The following is an 8033-nucleotide window of genomic DNA, read 5'->3' as shown; positions in this document are numbered from 1 at the left end:
GATTTGAGTATGGTATAGAATAAAGGTTAGGGCAGAATGTACATAAAGACAAGATATCGTTCATTAAAAGATTCCGATTAAGAAAACATATGCGGCAGAAAGCTGAACAATTTAGAGTCAGCGATTACTATTACGAGTAGGGAAAGTATCGGTCGTCGGCTGTATTTTTTTTTTTGTTAATGTTGGGGTAGAATCTCGTGTTTCTGCCCTTGGTATTTGTAACGGAAAGGAATTCACACTTTTTTGTGATCGTGTTTCTTTTTTCGTATGCGGTTCACGTGAGGTGGCTAAAGCCATCTCAAGTTTTGTATCTGACAAAAGGCAAGACGGGAGGAACCAGTGCGTCATTATTGCTGCCGTATATAGTGACGCACGCATTGGGGAGTTTAGTCAACGGTTTCGGTTTCTTGCGCCGTTTTCGCATAAGTCATCAATCAGGTGCCGAAACAGCTTCATAAACGTAGTTCTATGCCTAAGCCGACAGAGCATTAGATGTCGTAGTAAAAAGGTCATGAGGGTACGTTGCGTGCTGTAAATTGCCCATATCAGATTTGAGATATCAGATCAGATTACAATTTATTCCCCAACTTTTGGAAATCAAACTAGTGCTAGATGCAACAACATACCTGTCACCCTTAACCCGCAGGCCCACCCGACACCACAATGAAAATGCTCTAACGCCATATTTTGCTCGCACGGACCTATTTAAGTTTTGTTATGTCCCGAGAACCATTAGTAAATGGAACTGACTTATCAAAGCAAGTGATCAAACTGTGAAGTAACCTTCCTGACCCGGTATCTTTGTAGCTTTTTTTTGTTGCTCTTTCTTGTGTACTTGTAACGACCAGCCTGATTTGACCATGAGTCCGCAGTATTGTATAAATAAATAAAGCCACCAAAAAATGAAACAATGAAAAAAAAATCTGTTCCCACGGTGAATCGAACCATAGAATGCAGCGTGACAGGCAAAGACATTACCTCAATCTGACCGCTTATACTACTTTGCTATAGCAGCTGTCATATAAACCGCCACCTGAAAACTGTGAAGGAATTTGTCGTATTATTTTGGCCAATTTCAGCCTTTTGGGGGCCTATTCTTGGGTTCTTCATCGACATTCTTCTTAAACTTCTTGTCCAATAACGTATTTAGCACCTAGCACCTCCTTTAAACTCCTCTTCTGCTAGAATAGCTAGCCCTCCTGCACGTTAGCGCAGATTGACGCTGGAACGCCACCTACTCCTCCCATGTGTTTGTAAAGCTTCCTGCTCTTACACGTCATAACGGGAAAGCATGAGTGTATGATAAGCAGTTCTGTACGTATTTTAAAATTTTAAAGGGCCCCTGAACCACCCAGAAAAAAATTTTGGTTGTAGTGTTGCTGATGTGCTCGAGTTTCGAACGAACACGTAGCTGCGATAATTTCTTCGGAATGGTGCCGTAATACTGGAGTTACACGCGCTCAGTGATCGAAGCGCGGCCCTCGCTCGTTTCGCTCATTCCTTCGCTACGCTCCGTCGGCTGGACTCTCCTCCTCGCCGTCTGCTCCTGCATATGTCACGTGACATACGCCCATGGTAAGGTGCTTTTCTAAACGTGGTCTACCTCCTGTTACTGCGATTCCACCTTTCTCGGCCACCTGCTGCTGCTACCGGGTTGCTAGTGGGAAGCGTGCCGCTATGTACCCTGCCTTGCGCGCACCCGTCTAGCACGCCAGGCATTGTGCGGGGCGTCGTCATGATACGGCCGGTATCGTGTCGTTTCTTTTCCCCAGTCGGCACTCTTGCATCCAAGCATCGCACACGGATGCCTTCTAGCCATTGCAAATCACCGTCGGACTCCGTTCGCGCAGCTAATCAGACTGCTAAGCACGAGCGTGATGGAACACCAGTGATTTGGCACTTCCATTGCCAGCCGTAGTTACCGATTCGCAAGTGCGCACAAGCCAGCAATATGACGAAGAAGAACAGGGAAAACGAGCAGCTGCTTGCAAACTATCCGGAAGTGGTAGGTTTTTGTTCGACCAACGGATGGCGTCTGCTCCGGGTGACACCACTAGGTGAACCCTGGTGATGGACGACGAGTACTTGGGAAACCGGAAAGGCCCGAAACCAGCCCGAGATTCTTTTCTATGGCGTGGCGCGCCCGCAGTGAATAGCGTTACTGCGTTCTGCATTGTTGATGGTGAAGGCATTCTGAGTCCGAAGTAGGCATTTACTTGAAATGTTTAAAAAATGTTGGAGCTGGTATAGCGGCTTTTTATCACTCTATTCTGAAGGTAATGGCGAAAGAGCGTTCTCCCTGTTTATGCATGCGACATTTCGCTGTATCGTCAACCTGACACACCGGCTTGGGGACGTATTCTGAAACGTTCGCCGCGGCGAAGTTTCGCACTGGCCACGCCTCCGCCGTTGCGGCGCGCGCTGAATGGCTGCTTTGACAAAACCGGAAATGCACTTGCGCCACCTGAATTTCCGGTTTTGTCAAAGCAGCCATTCAGAGCGCGCCGTTACGGCGGAGGCGTGGCCAGTGCGAAAAGTTCGCCGCGGCGAACGTTTCAGAATACGTCCCCTGTTTGCGCGTACGTCAGAAGTAGCTTTATAACCTTCGTATGTTTATATTTAATTCTTCGGAGGTCAAGTCACTGCAGGAAAATATAGAAAGAGAGGGTATGACAAAGGGTATTCGCATGTTGAACTTTTTGAAAGGTCGAAGGCAAATGGACGAAAACATTAAGGTATTGGCCTCGCGGTTTATCATGAGCTGCAGCTGCACTCGCGGCATTTGCTCCCAAAAGAACGCGGCTTGCAAGTTAAAGCAGGATATGAGTTGACGAGTGCTTATTTTTACTGAGTACAATACATTGCATTGAAATTTAAAAAAAAAAATGGCTGTGGCTTAGGTAAGGTTAAGCCCAGGATGCGAAGCATACTAGCCTTTATTTTAGTTGTTGAACCACTGTTTAGCCTGGTGAACTGCTGTTGCTTGGCTATATTTGGTTCGGCTAGACGAAGAAACAACTCATGCATTACTTCTTCGCCTTCAAGAGTGGAACGCGACAGCGTTCCCGTCGACCCGCCAAGGGGTGTAAGACAATGGGCTACAGGGCAGCGACTACGCGCCCCGCATTGGACGCGGTGAGCGTCGAGCAAAGCAGCGTTCGGCGCGGCAACGAAATGTGCGCCTGTGCAAGAGACGCACGCCTTAGAAACAGCGCGTTTCTAAGGCAACACCGCATTCACTAGAGGCGCTTTTGTACCGCTTTGAAGCGTTGTACTCGTGGCTCAGTGGTAGCGTCTCCGTCCCACACTCCGGAGACCCTGGTTCGATTCCCACCCAGCCCGTCTTGCAAGAGTTGAGCCAAAGCCACTTCTCCTCTGTCGTGACGTCACGGTGTCACGTGATTTCATGGTCACCGCCGCGCCTGAGGAGCTGGGTTGAGCCCTCGTAATATGCTTCGCATAATATATGTATTTAACCTAGTGGGCACAGGAACTACTAAAGTTATGGGTAGTGTCTATTGGAGTTGAGCAGTCAGGTAGTCTTCAGAAAGGTGCTCCGAAGAGGACGGCCACTCTTTATTTCTTAGTGAACAAGTGCCAAAAAAAAAACATTTGGAGATCGTTCTCGAGAAAACTTGCAACGTTGTGGTTTGCGAAGAGAAGCATACGAGTATTGCTTTTCTTTAACAATTGGTCCATTACGTATTTAGAAGTTATCCACATAACTTCACCTACGTATGAACCGCTGATATCTTTCTAGTACTTCACTCTACTTGCCATAGCTAATCAAGACGGCAGCTTTCACCCTTCGCAAAGGAGTACAAGGGTATCTGCACTTTGTTGGGTCAGTTTGCGCTGCATCCGGGCACACAACGATTACGTACCTAGCAGCTCTTCCCGTTTAGCAAAGCAGTAGCACAGTCACCCAGTAGCTCAAATGCGGACAGCACGCACGCAAAACGTGGACGATCACCAAGAGACGTATTCCTCCGCGCCGGTGCCTCGTCGCCAAATATCGGACTACGATAAGTACCGCGCGTGAGGTCGCTCGGCAAGTGAGCAGGGCATTCGTTTTTCGTGCATTCGTGCTTTCTCTCCAGCATTCATTTCGGCGGTGCTGTTTCGTGTGCTACTTCTGTGGCTGTGTGCTTCGTGTTGTGCGATGCGTGGCAGTTTCTGCGGGCAAAAGTTTCTCGCACAAGCGTTTCTGCATGTCATAACAGCAGAATGTTTCCTATGTGGTCCTGCTTTGCATTCGATGGAACCTCTAGCCACGGGTTATCATCAACTTTGGTTATCATCATTTTCCCTCCTACATCGCGTTGGAGAACTTTAGAAATAGCACGCATGCTATGTCCAAAGAAAACACGCCTCACAGATAAAACCACATTGTGCGAATTTCACCAATAGAATGTCTATTCTGAAGTAATACTCGCATGCTATTCTTCATATTGACATATGGCCAAACATGCAGATGCTTAAATGAGCGATTGAAAGATCATTTTTATAATGTTTATACCGTCGTGCAAGTACATCTTGACATTCAGTGCAGAGACTGCCATTGTGATCCTGAATTTTAAAACTGTCTGACAATTTCCAAACACCGATGGCAGTTTATACGTGAAATAAAAGAGGCTGACAAGATACAGCATCTGGGCAACCTTTGCATCAGCATGGCGTCTATTGTCCTGACGAAAAACAAAATCAACTTTGTGGCTGTGATGCGATAAGGGTTCCCGTGAGAGTTAGGGACGAAATGTTTTTTTTATTATTTTTGCTCATGTATGTAGATCTGGCGATTGCGCAAATATCAGTTGAAGTCAGCGCCTCTGTTGTGTTCTTCCTTCAGTCCTCGTCTTTTGCGCTTTGCAAACTTGTCGATAATCCTTCTCGGTCGTCCAATCGTAATCATGCTGTTGTCATTTTTTATTTTAATTTCATTTAGTTACACCGAGTATACATTTCCTATTGTTCAATATGAGACATATTGTAGACAGAAATACACATTCCATAAGTGGTTTCTTTACCAGCAAATACGAGGCAAAATGCAGACACCTGACGCTGCCTCGCCACTGAAGAGAACACATATCACTGCAGACAGTTCACAATTCACAATCATGCGATATAATACATTGCTACCGCAAATTGTAGTGGAAGCATTGTAAAAGAAATTACAACCAATCTACAGGGAATAAACCCAAACAATAACATGGAAAACTACAAAATACTTGAAGGAGAAAAGAAGCATATCAAAAAAAGATTCGAAACGCACCTTCAGGTATTTACTATTTCACTCTCTCAGGGAAGGCATCAAACCGGCCTGTTAACAAGAACTTAAATTTTAATGTTATATCGACTATGGGTGAGTAAGTGTATTTATATGATCAGATATCAGGTAATTACCCGGCTGCCACCTATTAGATCTAACTATACTTCTAACGGATCCGTCAGCTCTTAATGCACACACAGGGTGTCGACGGCGAAATGTTGCAAGTTAGGCGGTTCTATTTAACATTTAACAGTGCCTGTAACATTTGCAAGATTTTCGAAGTTCACAATCTAGCACAATGTGCGCTCTCACGTAGAGAGGGCTCAAATAAATCGTATCTCTTTTTACGCCGGCAGCCTGTCATCCTTGTTTGTGGCGCCCCAAGCTAGAATGTAATAGAGTAATAAAGAGAAGAACATTGCGATGTACGATTGATGTTTGAGCCAGTAGGGCATAATGTATCATATTATTTAGCGTTCTCCGCGCCTGATAATTCTGAACACAAACGTAATATATGAATGTGAATGAATCGTGTTACGCCACCAACGTCATGCCTTCGTGATCATGCAATCGTGTGTCATTTCAGCCTCGTTCTTTGACTCTCGTGATGGCGTTGTCGCCACGCAATTGTCGTCAAACAGGCTTCAGGATGCAGTATTCTTCAGGCAATATTCGTCATGCACGCGTTGTCATAACATTTTAATGCCGTAATTGCCATGCCAATGTCCTTGTTGCATCGTCATCATGCAGTCGCTGTCACTGATTCCTTGTAACTGTCACCTTGGTGCCACCGCGCTCGTGCTACCACCGTCCATTTAACTTAGAGATGCGAGTCTGCTCATGCCGTTCTCGTCAGATATCGTCGTCACAAAGCAGTCGTTTAGTATACCGTCACGCCGTCGTTGTAAAGCCGCTATCGTCGTCAAAATGACTTGCCTGGTTTATTGAGTATTTCCTTCTATGTCATTTTATCCTAAACACGCTGTTGTCATTCAATCGTGGTTATGTAGCTGTTGTAATGCTTTCGCCGCCATTGGGTCATCTTCAGATAGTCGCTATTAGGCATACGTTGTCATACCGTCCTGATGACGTCGCAGTCGTGGTATCGTCATTTCAGCTTCGTCATCCGGCTGTCATCACAACGGTTTTGGGAAGCCATCGTCGTATCTTGCTAATGTCATCGTCGTCAAGGTGTCCTCGTTTTACTCCTGTCACCATTTATACTTGTCATCTTATAGCCCTGAAACATTGTCATCATACAAACGTCACGAGGAAAAGGCTTGGTTCTGAAGCTTTGACAGGCGGGCCACAAAGGGCCAGGTACCCCTTGCTCTGTCGGCTACGTACGAATGTAATTAAATATTAGAACCGGGGGTTGTTCTCAGGAGAGAAGGTTATTTTCCCCGTTAGTCAACAGGCTTTGTGATAATTGAAAATTATCGTGTGTCTGTGCTTAAGCTTCACTAATATTCTGACTTCTGTAGACCATACCGACAACGTTCGTTATTGAATGTCTTGAAGATTCTGTTTGTAGCCGTGGAGGTTTTATTCCTGGACAAAAATTTCAATTGCATTATGTTCATATTAATTTGTACCTTTCAGCTAATATACTTCCTTTTGCGATCCAACACCTGAATGCCACCTCGAACCAAGTAGTAACTGTAAACCCACGTAAGTAGGCAAAGAAAGCTTCGTTTTGAATGTATCTGCCAAGATAGCAACCAACCCAACACCAACCTAGCAGCCAGTCTGCCACACGAAATCACGAAAATTACGATACAATGTTGTGTTCAAGGCCTGAGGAGAGAATAATGGGTGAAATAACCAATTTACCAGGGTACTTGGGCAAAGCGAACCAATGGCGCGGTAACCCGTCAGTGTAGCGTCGAGAAATCGCAGTGGAGTTCTGTTTTCATTGTGCGAAGTATTATGAAGCCGATTCATGCCGGTTGGAGCCCTCAATAAGAGAGCGTTGGCGATTGCTGTGCTTGACAACATAAAGCAGCCTTAAGTGTTCGCCGCCACAGTGAGGATGGGCCCAGGCACTGTTACCAGATATGTATTCTGAATAACCGCTTTTGCCCAACAACTGTACTAATAATAATGTTCTCGTATTTATATCAATTATAACCTTGGCTGCACAACACCATGAAGTACCTGCTATTGACGATCAGGTTCAGTTCATTCGCTCATGATAATTTAGCTTGAATTTAAAATATCAAGTGTCGGAGTTCTGATTCATCACAGTGCCTACGTCAAAGAAACGCCGATATTACTTGAATAAAGTTTGAAAGAACAAAGCGCGATGAGTATGGAAGACTCTCCCGGTCGGCAGCTGCGCAAGCAAGCAGAAATGTCATAGAAAGGTCTATTTAAACATTGAGGGCCAATGAGAGTAAGGGGACGGCTCGCGGTTGATTTGCTAATCTGCCAGTAAGGCGAAAGTGTTCGCTATCGGTAGTCTCGATGTGCTGAATGGAAATCTATATAAACAGACAGTGTTGAATGCATAAATGAGACAGCTATATAGCAGAACGATTTAGGAGCGTTTGCTATCTATTTGTGGTGCGAGTTATCTTGTGTGGGTTACTGTAATTGTGGCCGAGTCAGAACTTCTAAACTGCACTGCTGGTTGAGCAGTTCTTGAGTAAGTTTTTTATCCATCGTGTTTTATTCTTACAAAATGCCATAGTGGTTTTTCACACGTCATGATGACAACATTGGTCACATTTGACGTAATGCTAGCCAAATATTTTCTCGCACC

The 8033-nt window shown here is 45.2% G+C and overlaps 1 long non-coding RNA gene across 1 annotated transcript in view; it reads left to right on the top strand.

Annotated features, from left to right (window-relative positions):
- The first annotated feature begins 1336 nt into the window (after nucleotides 1-1336).
- Nucleotides 1337-8033, top strand: part of LOC135902154 (uncharacterized) — a 45412-nt gene continuing 38715 nt past the window's right edge. The window contains exon 1 of the long non-coding RNA XR_010564426.1: nucleotides 1337-1575. This is a non-coding gene — a long non-coding RNA (uncharacterized lncRNA). The remainder of the gene's footprint in view (nucleotides 1576-8033) is intronic.

Source organism: Dermacentor albipictus, chromosome 5, assembly GCF_038994185.2.
Source record: "Dermacentor albipictus isolate Rhodes 1998 colony chromosome 5, USDA_Dalb.pri_finalv2, whole genome shotgun sequence".
Lineage (NCBI taxonomy): Eukaryota > Metazoa > Arthropoda > Arachnida > Ixodida > Ixodidae > Dermacentor > Dermacentor albipictus.
This window is presented reverse-complemented; position numbering and strand designations above follow the sequence as displayed.